Genomic DNA, 15,661 nt, shown 5'->3' with positions numbered 1-15,661 from the left:
GTTTAGGATTTTGGGATATTTTGTGCTAGAGATTTCCCATCTTACCCCACAATACTATATAAGATTTCGGAATGAAGCATGGGAAAATTGTTCAGGGGGTTCTAGATTGCATGTGCAGAAACCCTGGTTAAAGTGAATGGTATTCAACATAAACGGAGGAACAGTGCAAACTTGTGCTGATAGATGCTAGATTTCTCTTAAGTTTTTCTGATAGCATTGTAAAACTGCTAGATCCAACAGTCCCGTTAGAACTTGAATAAATGAATGTAAATTGTTTATCCTCGTGAGGCAGGGCAACGACAGTCTTACTAACACTGATGTTCTGTTTCCTGTATACCGCGTGCCCACTTGCGAGAGCACACATATATAGTAGGGTGGGGGAAGATGGGACAACTTTTCACTCAATTTTCTTATTCCATTTGGTAGTAAACAAGTAGCATTCAAAGAATTATAAAATTAGATTCTCACAACTTCCATAGACAGTTAGTAATTGTTTAAAAAACGGTTAGGATATTTAAATAATATGTGCTAAAGGTGTCCCATCTTCCCTCATCCTACTATAACTTTGTGAAAGAATATTTTTTTGCTTGCCTGTCACATTTTTTACCTCGATTTAAGTAATTATTAATATTCATAAACGCTATAACTTACCAATTGGCATTACCAATATACGTCTGTTCAATCACACTGGAAAAAAACATATATTATATTTCCCGACGAAATATTATTTCTCCCCGCTTTTAAGTTGAGCTTATAGGTGTCGTTAGAGAGCTGTCTGGCGCGTCTCTATTTCATTGATTAGTGAACGCTTTCGAGTGTTCACACGATCTGAAGTCTATTTGCACAGCGTGAATGACGATCAAACACGTCGTATAGCTTGTACACAGACCATTTAGCTCAAAAGCTAGTTAAATGCTGCCTTCAGTTATACGAGAATAATATTATTGAGAGCATTAGTCGAAAACAATTGTGTATTGCGAAGAAATCTGAACCTATTCGATGACAAGACAGAACGTCGCGACGAACGATGCAGTAAGTTGTAATCTAATGATTGTGTTTGTATTTAAATTACATGACATGTGTTTTCAGTAATAATGCCGTCTGAAAGTGGTTTGATTTACCTGTACCAGTTCCAATGTCGTAATTGTTCGTTTTTAACTTTAGTAAAATGGAAAATGAATTTGTCGTATCAGTTTATAAGTATTATCGTGTGTACTTGTTTGGACCTGTTGTATATTATAATCGGCCTAGATTGATACGACGCATTGTATTCGCTTGTATTGTAAAGGTCGCTGTCAAAGTCGAGCGTTTTGTTTCTTGTTTTGTGTTGCTTTTTTAGGGTAACCGCAGCGAACGAAGTACCATGTGCCGAAGATACCCTTTCGCCACACTCGTGCTATTTACATGCCTTTGGTTTGTTAATTATCTTTATCTTGACGCTGATGACTAATTAATCGGCGCCTTAGGCATGGATTACACTGTGCCATCCAGCAATGCGAAACATGGCCGACAAAGTGGTAAACATGCATGTGCTAAGCCACTGTATTTCTCCTTGAAAGTTTTAATCCGAACTTGGAACGTATTTCCCTTCCGTGAGCTTAGAAAACAGAGTTTTAAGTTCGTTTGCAATCAGGCGTTTAAGAACATTCAGACCTATCAATCTCGGCGTGTGTATAAAACTTTTATGTATACAGTACGAATGCTTGTGCGATTCGCTGACGGTCGAATACCTTTAGGCTCTTTAGTGCTATATCCGTTTACTTTCCGGTATTTACCAGGTACTTGATGTATTTTTCTAAATCCAGTTTTATACGCCTATATCTCCAGGCAGGATACTCTATATGGATGAACAGTACTTGACCGTTTGTCGCCTTTAAAGCACGAAATAAAATCGTTTAAAATCGCTAACCTATAGGGAATAGTGCAATACAATGAACGTTTTCGATTATCCCTTTATTTGCTTTCTGATTCAATACACTTTGTCGTATCAGCACAAGTTACCACGTCAGTTTTTCCCGCCCACAAGATTCAGACGCTACTGGGCAATTAAAATTTCTCCTGTTCCATATTTATGTAATTTAAGTTGGCCGTTTAATTTGAAGCGAGCCAATATTTGAGTAAATACGTGTTGTGTCGCGTGTTGAGAAATTTAATTTATATTTTCAATTTGCGGTGAAACCGGTTTAGCGTTTGAAATATGTAATCTACATTGGGTGGAGACCACAGACCAGTTTGAATGTTTAAACGCTGGTACAGGGCTTGCTATTACATAATAAATATTACACATTACACAATTGCTATTACACAATAAATGTAATAGTTTATATTCTTAAAAAGGTTATATTCGACTGTGTTTGACAAAATATATATAGTATATATGTAGCGGAGCTACGGTTATACAATTTTGTCAATATTCTTTGTTTACTATACCAAATGGGACGAGAAAAGAGAACTAAACATGTGTCATATTACCCCACCCTACTATACCCTCGTTTGTGTGGTTAAAAAAGCAAACAAGGCTATACAATTGCTGCCTTTTTTACGCAAACATACAGCCTATTCTCATGAACTTTTGACCCTTATCAAATACCCACACGTATTTAAAAGTTGCGATTCTCTATCTGCCCCTTGATGCGGTGCAAGGCATGCCTCATTACCCCAAGATTACATTACACAGTCTTTGATTAGCAAATTGCTGAAGTACCGTAGCCCGCCATGTTTAATGCTCCTCGACAATTAGACCCTGTGACGTCACAATACCGTGCTGACGAACCTTGAAGTCTCCTTGAAGAGGTGCTTCACGGCTCCAACTTAACATAATGTCTAGGATTTATTGGTCTGATTTTTGTTTCTATTTTCTTAATGTTGAAAGGCACGATTATAGGGGTAAATATCTACTCTTCTTTATAGGTGTGTGAAATTAAATTTGTAAGCTGTATTTTGATTTCGCGAACGATAGCCGAAATTCATAAGCCTATATTTAGACTTGGGTTAAAATAGCTTTGCTTATTATATACCAGTAAACCTGTTAAAACCTGTTTGTTTATTTCTCCCAATAAGGGCATTCATTTTCTGCGGTTAAAAGCCAAGCGAGTTTTTGACCATTCTCACGACCGTTGCGATATGAACAACAAACATTACATTTAAATGTTAAACCGAGTTGCAAATGTCAGCTAACGGTAAAGTCTGTTTAAAAGCGTGCAGCCGCTATGTTTTTGCTTGCACCAAACAAACGTAGCGAAGTGCAAGTCGAACTTATTCGACTGCGAGCTGCAGGCTTGAGGAAACAAGAGAGAGATAGCTGTTTATAGCATGCCCCATGTCATGAGCTTATTTTTGCGGCGGTGCAAATCGAAAAGATGTCCGCAGCGGGATTAGAGTTTAACTAATCCCTGAAAACACGCCGAGTCGCCAACGTAGAGGTAATCCCCTCAATTGGACGCACTAAGCAGCCTGACCGCTGCTGTTGCTGCCTCCCGCAGCATATACACCGCTCCTATATGTGCTGCTGCTGGTGGTACCTTGTAGTTGTTAGAAGACAGTCGAAGCTGCGGTTTTACCGACCGCTAGTTTTCTTAATTTAGAACGCGTTACACAATCGCTCGCAGTGGTTACAATTCGGATATGAGTTTCGTTTCTGCGCTAAGGCCTTTGGTAAATCGATATTCTTGAAGAATTGTAATAGAAAAACATGGTTTCCTGCTTGCATCCCCGTCTCTTCATTACCTGCAAGTAAGACTAGTGTCCACGAAGTGCCTAAAATATCTGCGTGTTGCTGCGGCAGATGCTCCACAGGATTAAGTGTCGTCTGTCGATTAAGTTGTTTTCAAACACACCTTATCGTGCGATCTACCGGCGTGACGTAGCCATACCCGTGCCTGCTGCCTCTGCGTGACAGCATTGCGTAACCCAAGCTTATGAGACAGGGTCCTTTTCCCCGAAAATTCCATGTAGAAAAACACCCAGGCGTTGGCTGCGGTTTTTGTTGCCCGTATTTTAATATCTCCGCGTCGCAAAATAAACGGCCAACTCGGCACATCACGTTTCGCCATTTTTGGCGAGATGTCCGATGGACTCGTGTCGCTAATCTTATTTGTTCATCAACTTGCGACACATTAGACTTGTTTGTCAATAATTAGTCATGGGCTTTTTACACCATCGTCGGAGTTCAATATCATATAGTAATGTTTCGTACCCCTATAAAGAACCTGTTATCAGGTCAAACGCATGCTGTAAGTTAGTGATATGGCTAGGAAATGGTAAAAGCAACATCTATAGTAGGGTGGAGGAAGATGGGACACCTTTTTATTCTATTTTTCTTCGCATTTGGTAGTAAACCAAAACAATGTTGTTAACCGTTGTTAATTGTTAAAAATTCGATCAGGATATTTCAATATTATGTGCTAAAAGTGTCCCATCTTCCCCCACCCTACTATATATATATATAGAGAGAGAGAGAGAGAGAGAGGAATATATATATATATATATATTCTCTAATTATTGCCATTCGATTTTTACAGTTCCACGCATTGAGTGGCTTCGTGAACGGCAAGCGGTGTCTTAACTGCAGAGAAAATTGTCCCGGCTTTACTTTGCATAAGTGGAGGTATGTATATGTGTTGAGCATGCTAATGTACTTCCTATTCGACTTTTAAGCAGTAAAAATGGCTGTGCGAGCGGATTGGGTAATGGGTCATGATGTCCCAGCACTCTCTGTATGCGTAACAGTACTTGGCATATTTTGTAGGCTATTCTAGACGTTGCTAGCCCTTTTTCTTATAGTAAAACTCGGTTTTACTTAAAAATTACCTTTGTGAAGCGTTTTATATTGGCGCACAAAACAAAAACGCAGCGAAGTCGAAAAGGTGAATAATACAGTTTAAAAAAAATATTATAATGTATATATACAGTAGAGTGGGGGAAGATGGGACACCTTTAACACATAATATCCAAATAGCCTGATCGTGTTTTAAATAATTAACAACGGTCTGTGAAAGTCGTGAAGATACGGTTTTATAATTCATTAAATGTTCTTTGTTTACTACCAAATGGAAAGAGAAAACTAAACGAAAAGGTGTCCCATCTTCCCCCACCCTACTATATATTACATGTAACGTATTGCCATAAAGGAATCGATATTTAATTGTTTTTAAATATGTTCTATACAAAAGTACATTATACTTTTTAGTGTATAAAAATTAAACTTAATAAAATGTAAAATGAGGCATTGAAAGGGGAGTAAAAGCGTTGTGTTGAGAGGTGCTATATACATCAATCACCCCTGGCAGAGTTTTATGAACTCGTAAACTTTACTAGGGAACCTTCGTAGAATGAACGTCAGCTGTTGGTGTTATAAAACGCGTGCTGAATTACGGCAGTTTTTAGGAATGAATCTATTTCGTTTTTAGGAAAAAAGTTTTATTATTTTTTTCCTAAAACGATTCTTTTCTCTTTTTTTCTTTTTTTTTAAATGTAGATTATAAAACCAATAAAAATTTTCAAGAAAATTTTATTTTATTCTAATGAGAAAACGATAGGAAATGAAACCTGTTTTGCGAAAATACGAAAAGATCGCTTGGTTGCTTTTAGGTGCTTTGTATATTTTCGTATTGTGTTAATTTTTCATTTCAAGTGACGTAATCGATATCTCATCTTAAAAAAATGCGGTATGGAAGGTTTCACAAATTAGTTTTCTATTTTAGAGGTTAAATAATTCATTGTAAAACAGCAAAAAGTCGTATATAACAGCGATATACAACTGTTCATTCAACATAACGGACTTGTCAAGTTGCAGAATGTATTTGGAGGAGTGGGCTAAATTGGTTAAGATTTGACTCTCTTGCTCCACCAGGCGGTTTTAGTTTTATCTTGCGTTGTTTGAGGTGTTGACTATTGCGCAGATATTAAAATCTAAATTTTAAAATTTCTTCTGTAGTTTTTAAGAAGTGATTATGATGTATTTGCAGTAAGAGTTACCATGACGAAACATTTGGTTTTACCAAGTCGGATTAGCTTAGAACTGCTAACGTTAGTTTTTACTGAGGAAACGAGTATAGATCGGATCAACTCAATTATGTTTGCATTTAAAAATCATTTATTAAAAACCCAAATTATTTTTAGAAATTAGTCACAATTGAAACTTTGTATGCTGATTACATTGCACTAATGCTAACACAAAAAGGTGTTAATACACGCCCTTCTCGCCCCTTTCTTCACCTTAAATCACCATATGACATATGCCCAACGCGTGCTTAACAATTAGATATCGTGGTTCCTTCAAACACCTTTTAACTCGCCGACAATAACCGCTAAATATATTAAAAGGCCCCAAACCACCAAATGGTCATATTTGCTTTCTCAAACTGCGGTCGAATGCGTTATTTGCGTCTCCAACCGCAACCATAAAGCGCGTTGTTTGATTGGTATAACTATTGTTCGGATCGGCTAAAAGTAGACCATGTACCTGCTAGAAGAAGTATTACGTATATAATACACATTACGCCAATTGAATGTGTTAAGATGACGCAGTTTTCTTGTGTATACGGTTGGTGCGTCATAGGTAATATTTTCCAAATGACAAAAGTGACATATTTCGTTGACGTAAACGGATACGTAGACACTCTCTTGGTTCGTATAAATAGATAGGGCTACGAAGTTGACATTTTTCTGCTCATAAACAAAGATGGACAACAGTCGTTAAAACAAATGCTATTAATAAACACAATTTTAGTCGGTGGTAAAACACGTCCGCTTGTATATAGACCTAAACGGCGAGTAACATTCAAATAGGGGATTGACATTTTTGCTCAAAAATAAAGAAGGACAACAGTCGTTAAAACAAATGCTATAGTACTGTGGGGGAAGATGGGACTACTTTAGTACATAATATTCATATATATATTCTGATCGTGTTTTAAACAATTAACAACAGTCTATGGGAGTTGTGAGGATGCGGTTTTATAATTATTTTAATGTTCTTTGTTTACTACCAAATGGGACGAGAAAATACAATGAAAAGGTGTCCCATCTTTCCCCACCCTACTATAACTATAAAACAAACTGAGAATAAGTGTAGTATGAATAATCTTAATTACCAAAATATTTATGCATTTGACTGCAACGCTGTCGCCTGTTAGTTCGTCAGCATTTTAGTTGAATGCAATAGTTGTCTTGCCAACGAATTAGTTCAAACAAGGGCCAGAGATTTTTGCAAGGGCCAGAGATTTTTGCAAACAAATTTCTAAATATTGAATTATTATAACTGCTTCCCTTTAAAATGTTTGCCAACTCCAATCAGATGTCGTTTTACGAATTTTGTTGTCAAAACTGTGTGCCCACCGCATTCCAAAGACGGTCAACAAAATTTCATTAGAAAGTCAAAATATTGGCGCCCGCGAACGTAGTGTATGTTTGTCAGCTCGTGCTGTGCGAAATAATAGGTAACTCATTATTTGTCGTCGCGTCAATGTTCGGGGAAGTTGAAACGCGCCCGAATCCACTCTCAGAACTCGGAATATTTGCTTTGGAATTACCACAAAATTGGACTTTTATTTGCCTTCTATACGAGCAAATCAAGGCTTTTGACAGGTGGTGTTTTTGTGTCTGAAACTTTCGTTGTGCGCTGGCGGTGTGCACGTTTAGGGTCTTTTTATTTCAGCTTTGTGCAAAGATTGTCTGCACAGTGGTGTAAGAGCAGGGGCAATTTTCGAGTTTTAAAACTTGTTTTGTTTTTTGACAGAGTTTAGGTATTTAGTACCGTTAGGTGTCGCCAAGTAGTTTTAGCTGCAGGTAGTTAATTCTGGTGAAACAAGAAAAGGTGTTATTACATTCGTAAAATACAATGACATTTGTGCATTTGCAGTTAATAATAGTTTTAAAATACATGTTTAGTAAGTTTAATATGTATTTTGTTCAGATATTATATTGAGCATGCTAATGTGCTAATTATTGTATAAGACACGGCTTTTGATGAAGGTTTGCTTATTATAATACTGTACTTAACCATGACTATACTTTCAAAAGTGACTGATTAACCTAATAAGCCCGCCATGCATTGCAAACTGCATACGCACCGGTAAAACAAAAGGTGGCTCTGAATTGAGATTAGTCGATCAGTACGGTATAACACCAAAAAGCCCCTTAAAAAACAGCTTAAAAGTTTTGCTTCTGTGATTAAAAGTTCCATGTCTAACTTTTCGTCTGACAGCAAAAACGCGAATTCAAGTCGAGACAAAGAGTTGTATTTGCCCGACCACTTCCAAATTGCGCCTAAGCAGATGCTAGCCGGAAACCTAAAGGTCGCGCAATACGAGTTTAATGACAGCTTAGCATGACGATAATACGCAGCGTCGGAGCTTCCGCCTTGGGTGGCCGCGTCGACAAGATACTGTACAACCGGTGCGGATTCCAGTTTTTCAAAACAGTGGTCCCGATCAGATTCCGAGATTAGTCGATTCGGCTGGGTTCCGCGATCAAAAGCGAGTTCGGCTTGTCACCGTAATGGAGTGTTTGTTTTTACAGGGACCCGGCCTCGGTCTATTATTTTAGATTGATAACCCTTGTAGAACAGGCGGTGTTTAATCCGCAGATCTGCTGTAGACTTTCTGCGTTTTTCTTCTGAAAGATCCTGACTGATAACTTGGAGTTATCATTCAAAGCTCTGACGTGTCCCTCGCCTTTTATCACTAGGGTCAAGTTATTTTGGGCGGAAATTCCGAAGCCCACTTTACCCTAGCGCATGTTGTAACATTGCACTTGTTGCTTAGTAGTTTAAATTGAACTGTGGCCTCGTCCATCATCGACCCCGCTTTGTTGTTGTATTGCTTTCCAACCCTAATGTTCCGGCCTGGTAATCCGTACTGAATTATGAATATTTATAACCACTAATGCGGACAAACTGCTCGAAAATGACGCTTTCTGATGGGAATCTCATGTGTCGCGTTACCCTGACGTAAATTATGTGTTCCACTGCCGACTTCCCACCCGTTTACAGGTTTCAATGACATCGTAAAAGGAGAATGACTTATGATGGTTTTCGGTAATTTAAGAGGCAACAGATCGCTCGTTTGTGTGACGAAGATAGGATTCCGCGTAGACAGCTTCTTAAGGAAATGTTTTTATAAAGCTTTTTATAAATTTCTAAGAATTTCTGTTGTTATTTTCAAAAACTTGTTTACGAAGCTTTATATAAATTTCTTAGAAATTCATGCTGTTTTTAGTTTAAAAGTAACACGATGTATTCTCTTACATACATGACACACCAGAAAGTTAGTTCCGCCTTGTTCGAAAATGGGCGTTAAGGGCCCTTGAAATAAGCACATTCACACTGCTGTATAGCTAGACCCTTGTAGAACAGTTTGGCTGGCTTGTTCACTTTCCCTTTTTATCGATTTACGTTTGTTTGCGTTCGAGATTCGCCTCTCCGCCTGTGACCAGCAATTTTGATAAAAATGTAGGTAACTACCACCCCAACCTTTAAACCTATTTTCAACATAACTGTCTACCACGCCTTGAAATACCTACTGATTGATAAAAATTGCTATTTGGTAAGATTTATGCAGCAAAATCTGAAAAGTATTTTATTTTAATTCGGTTATATCTGTATTGGAAATGGGTGACTCCGAAAACTAATATACAGCAATAAATATGTATTATGAATAGTTGTTCAATGTCGCTGCCATGCAGCACAAATCGTATAACTTTCTGTTGAATTATTTTTTAAGTTTTGATAAACTGTCGTTAGGTGGCACTCGAGTGCTTCAATTGTAAAGACGGTAATAAATGTTTCACGTGAGCAATTAAAATTGTTTCTACAATTACAATTGCGATTGCTCTTAACAAAAGCGCTCCAGTAAAAATGCAAATTCATCATTAAGATTTTGTTTGCCTACTTTACTGCGCAAGTAAATACACATAATTTATCTTGAATCGTGGTCGGCTGTGCGTAAAGCAAGGCAAGATTGTGCCGATTCACAAAACGGAAATAAACCAATTTTTCCAGGAATACCGGCGGTGACTGATGTGTACTCGCGTTCCCAGGCAATTATTTTAACAATGCTTCGAAATACGTTGCTGCTCACATGGCAACGAACGCGCTGTATATATTATTACGTATCTATCGCTATAGACAACTGGGCTATAACAGTTACTTATGGGAAATCCCTGTCGTAACTAAAAATGACGTCATCCTAACACGGATTTTTACGCTGCTGAACAGCAACAAAGCATTATCGGTATCGGCGTGTTGTTTTTCCGTATCTAAGCCGCATATTTTTCTCATGATCAATCTAAATACAAAGCGATTAGACAAACTGTGATTCGGGCGTGCAGTCGTCCCAGAATATTTGGTTACGTCATTCGGAAAACAAATTGTAAAATACGTGCTCGCCAAGTGATGTCTGTAAATTCAGTTTTCGGCATCGTTGCTAGTATACATTAAAGTATAAACGTTAGTGTAACGTAACCTCTTGGCCAATTTATTGATTTGATTCACATGCAGGTGGCATGCTACCTGATTATTACAAGATATTGTATTGTAAGTGGGCGCAAATGTTGTACAAAACTGTAAGTGACATGTGATATGACCGCCCGTGTGTCGTTTTGGAACAGCGTCTTATGACATAAATAATTCTGTGTTGATAAACCACACACGTTTAACGAAAACCAAAATTTCGGCTGTAGCTTGCTTCTAAGTAATGTCAATTCCTTCGTATATGTCAAGTTGTTTGTTAGCATCGTTCATGGAACTATACACGTCAAATAGCAGAAACATGAATTGTTGTGGTATACCATGGAAAACCGTATATAGACCTCACTAACATACCGCTTGCCGCAAAGGAGTATTATTTTCGCCGCCTATACCGTCGACCCCACCCGCCGTGACGTGGGCGCCTTTCGGAAGCTATTATAGTATTAAGCCTAAACCCGCTCGCGTACAAATATCTGTCTTTCCGGGAGGCGTAAGGACGGCGGGTTGGTGCTATTACCCCTGGTTATGACGTCATAAGCGTCATTCATGTGACGTCACAGAGGAGCGTGGCCAAGATATCGGGTTCCGAAAATTGGGGGTAATCTTTCTGTGCCGTTCGAATCCTGAAGCGGATAAGCGTTGGTTTAGTTAGATTGTATCTTTTTAACTGAGACCGCAATTGCCAGCAAACGCTATGCTTGAACGGCAAAACACAAATCGACAACGGGCGCTTTGTCTGTTATCGCCAGTGTACCGGTGGAATCACATGGATTGTGTTTTGACAGATTGATCGCACTGAAAGATTTATGAGTCTTAATCCGGTTCATTTGTCGATCTCGCACCCGCCATCTTTCTCCCGGCGCTTGTCTTTCGCATTTTTAGGTTTTCATCACCGCGGAGACGTCACACATCACATAACAACGCAAAAGTTGTAATACCGCATCTTTGTTTACCATCGAGACTGCTGACAAACAACTTCTATATCTCCAAAAATGGATTTCCGCGAAATAGCAACAAGTGCCGTATAACGACTCCAGCTCTCAGCCCGCAATATCCGGTGTTTTTTTATTTAATTCTATCATTTGTTTACGTCACTTAAATTCGAATTCATTCTACGCCTCATTATTAATACATTAGCTTGAAACAAAGCATGAGATATTAAACTACAGCGGAGCCCGGTTGTCTGGGCCCCAAGTCCAGACCGACGGCCCTGGCAAAATATAGCTTGGCAGACGCATATCGGCAGATCTAAATGACTTAATTGGGCGTGTCGGTCGTCTACAGTTTATTGCCCACCCCGATGTTTTATTAATCGTGGATAGTTATGTAAAGCAATATAAACAAAACAGTCGCGTTCATTCAAGCAATTGGCCCAGCAGGTCGTTGCTAGAGAGCCCCTTCAATATAAAACGGGGGCTGCAATATTGCAAGTTCGCTTCAAATTTCACGAAATTGAAGACATCGATCATATTTTTGGCGTGCTGGTTCACGGAATTTGGCATTTTAAAACCGACTTTAAATTTACGACAGCGCGTTTAACGTGGTAGCAAAAAGAAAAAAGAAATTGCACCGTTAAAATTAAAGTCCAGGCTATTTGCTTTCAATTCGATTTACGGCCGGCTGAGTGCGCTCTTTAAATGTTTAATTGGAGTATGACGTATTACACATCGAAATTTAAGATGAAACGAACTTTACTCGAACTTTTACCCATAACTCCCATTACGTTATTACATCAATATGTAAAGCTACAAAATGTGCTCTCTTAGTTACTGTCCAAACACGGAATCGTTCGTGGGGCTTCCCAAGTAAATTTTTTTCAAACAAACCAATATAAACGGAAGCTATATTCCTCGCAAAACAGCAGCAAACATTGCTTCACTGAGGACACGGCGAACTTCAAGCTGTGCAAACAGAAAAGTCGTAACTTACAGAATTTAATTTCGCTTTTACGATTCGTTGGGAATCTCGTTAATAGAAAAAGCGACGTCACCCCACCAGCTCGTGTTCTGGTTCAAGTACGCAGTGCTGGCAGTATGACGTTTTTATGGCATACCTAACTGTAAAGGGAGCATCGTGACTTTTCCATAAATGGCAAGGTTGTGTTTTACACGTTTGCCTAACATCATGTGTGCGCATTGATAAGTTTATAGCCTGTTATGGATACGCGGTACACCGTGTTCCATTCCAAACGCCGTAATGGCGTTAATGGTACCAGCCATGCTGTAAATTCAATGCTATTGTTAGACTGCAAACTCATAAATCTGTATTCTGACAACGTTTATACTTTTGCAAACAACTACCAAGTTAGGAGCAAATTTGCTGCATCGTGTTGGACAATATAATACAGCCTTTCAAGTGTAGTAAGTTGAGGTAAAATAGGGCCCATTCGCTAGTAAAAACATTAAATACTTACAGAATTATATAGTTGGGTGGTGGAAAATGAGACACCTTTTTATTTTACTTTTTCTTCCCATTTGGTTGTAAACAAAGATTATCCAAGATTTATATAACCGTATCCTCACGACTCCCATGGAGCGTTGTTAATTGTTTAAAACAAGATCAGGATATTTAGGTATTCTGAGCTAAAGGTGTCCTTTCTCCGCCCACTCTACTATACAATACGTTTTTAATAAATTGGCCCAAAACTAAAGGGTTATCACGAGTTCAAGCTGATACTTCTGGCGTGTGTCATTAGAAACAAAATATTTTGTGGTCACTTCGAGTCGGGTCAAGTAGGCAGTCGAAATAATGAGTCAAAATATCTCAATTGTCCAAACTTACACACTTTCTATATATTAGGTTGGACAGCTTGACAGTGGCTATATGGAAAGTCGTCGCTATGATTTTCTCCATGTTTTTAATGAGACCTTTTATAAGTTACCTTTTCGTTTCGTGCCAGTGGCTATAATTAAACGTGTACTTTGTATGTTTTAAACCATCACAATTAAACACTCGTAGAAACGCTAACCACAATGTAACAGCCGAATTTAGAGTCGTTGAAGCTTAATACGGGCGTGTATTTCATGACTGGTACAATTAAGGTGCCTACGGTTCTAGTTCGCCGAAGGTGACTTGCTTTACCGCCGCAAATTACACTTCTAAACTTTGTTTCGTTAACTTATTACCCTATAAACTAAAAGGTATAGAGCAGTAAGCCGTTTTGTCGAACGAAAAGAGCAGTTAATAGCCTCTTTTCGCTTTACCCCTAAATGCGGTGTTGCTGTGTTATCAAAAGCTGGTTTATTTTTACACTGTACGACTATTATATTCATATTAGCGAGTACGAATGCGGCTTTGAAAGTAGGCTTGACCTCGGAGGCCAAGTACTGTATGCCTCTCTTGAGTGGCGTGTAGTGCTATTCATTCTCCAGGTAAAGACTCTTGAGATATGTCAGTGAACATTAAATAAGCACAAGCACTTTCAGGTCACTTTTCAGAGAGAAAAACGTTGCGTTGCAATTCTTGGAAAAGTCAGAAAGGGAAAACTGGCAGTTTATTTGGACTAGTAAGCATTTGTTTGTTGCTGCAGATTTGGTTACTGACGCCAAAAGTAAACAACAACGATTTGTGTTTTGATAAGCCTTTGTTTTAACACAAAAGCGAGCATCATTTGCTGTGTGGCTGTTTAGATACAGTCACATTAATTGTCAGTACGTTGGGGAAAACAACAGTTCACATCTGCCGCTTGTTTAAAGCTCTGTATATGTTATATGTATACCTACCTACTAGTCCGCTATTGTTCGCTGGCGAACGAAATGTTTACTGGCTTTTTTCAGCAGCACGTATATACAGTGTACAAGTGTCGCGGCGGCGTCGTAAGTGCCAGTGCACAAAAACTTTGTTTACGCCCGTTTCTGATGTGTAAATACAAAATGCGATCGCGCGTTAACCCTTTATAACACTTAAGACTTGCCCAAACTGCATTTCTTATTATTTCACCAGTCGGAAAGCATGAACGATGGCTTCGTATCTTTACGCAAGGAAATGCGATATGTTTTATATTGACGTGTCTTAATCGTTTGTTTTGAATTCAATTAGACATAGGTCATTCTCGCGAATCGATCAATGCTGTTAAACCATAAACAAACACTTAGTTTTGAACGTGTTATGTTTGTGTACATCAATCTTTATCAATTTGTACAGATTTGTCGAATTAATTTATTATTTCATTTCATTGTACCGCGGGTCAAACCAAAATCCAATCTATCGGCCAGTAATATACAGCTTGTGACCCCAAATGTTCTGGAATAGCAAGAATAACCACAGCAACTTATACTGCTTGTTATACACGACTGATATCTCATAATAAAAAATAAATGCAAATAGAATAATAATGGTTACTTTCTGCTGTTGTTGTTTTGTTGCTTTTTCTCGCGAGTAAATTCGACTTTTCGCGTTTGCTTGACACCATGTCACTTGTTTGTGCTTCCTTTTGCAAACACGCTTGACCACGCTTAGTATCTTAATTAATACAAACAGCTTTTTGGACTAGTTACAAATTCTTGGTTTACGTATAGTAAGTCGGGTAATTTAAGAGGGAAATGTTTTTAATCTCTTTTCACGTCGCATTTGGTGGTAAAGGAAGAATATTCATAACTCTGGCCCGTGACTCTATAAGAGCGCTGTTAATTGTTATAAATATATTCAGCAAAAAAACGGGAAATAAGTGCTAACAGTATCCCATCTTACCCCACACTACTCTACAGCATTTTTTTTCTCATAAAAACAACAAGGTGGTTTCAAGCTGGATGACATCGGAGATTGATCATCCGTTTGCTTTGCGCGCCTGTTTAGATAGGTCGTTGTAAAACAGGAGTCTTCTGATCCATCTCATGTTTCGTATCAACCAAACGACCATAGTTAATGGATAAGGCGCCGGAAGCAAACGATTTTGGCGCGAAGTCGCTTGACAAATGTCGTGTAACCCTAACCCACGCAGCTGTCGTTGTCCTAACTTCCAGTACAATGCTAACCAATGCCTACACCTGGCTTCAGTAACACGGTTGCCTTTTCAAACGACCACCCAGACTATTATTGGGCAAATCCCGCGACCGGTGTCCGTTACCAGCGCTTACGATCGGATTTAAATCGTAACATAACGCCAGCGAGTTGTCGCCGCTTTAGTTTCACATCGGCGAATCGTAATTTCGCTTTCCAAGACTGGGATGCAGCTTGGGTACGTGTGAGCTGCGT

The 15,661-nt window shown here is 38.7% G+C and overlaps 1 long non-coding RNA gene across 1 annotated transcript; it reads left to right on the top strand.

Moving 5' to 3' along the window:
- Window positions 1-34: 34 nt before the first annotated feature.
- On the top strand, window positions 35-14,665 carry LOC149732254 (uncharacterized). Its single transcript, XR_016385598.1, has 3 exons — window positions 35-1,032; window positions 4,521-4,606; window positions 5,729-14,665. It is a non-coding gene; the product is annotated as an uncharacterized LOC149732254 (long non-coding RNA).
- Window positions 14,666-15,661: the final 996 nt, after the last annotated feature.

The sequence above is a fragment of the Ciona robusta genome, chromosome 8 (genome assembly GCF_009617815.1).
Source record: "Ciona robusta chromosome 8, ASM961781v2".
In the NCBI taxonomy this organism is placed as follows: Eukaryota; Metazoa; Chordata; class Ascidiacea; order Phlebobranchia; family Cionidae; genus Ciona; species Ciona robusta.
This window is presented reverse-complemented; position numbering and strand designations above follow the sequence as displayed.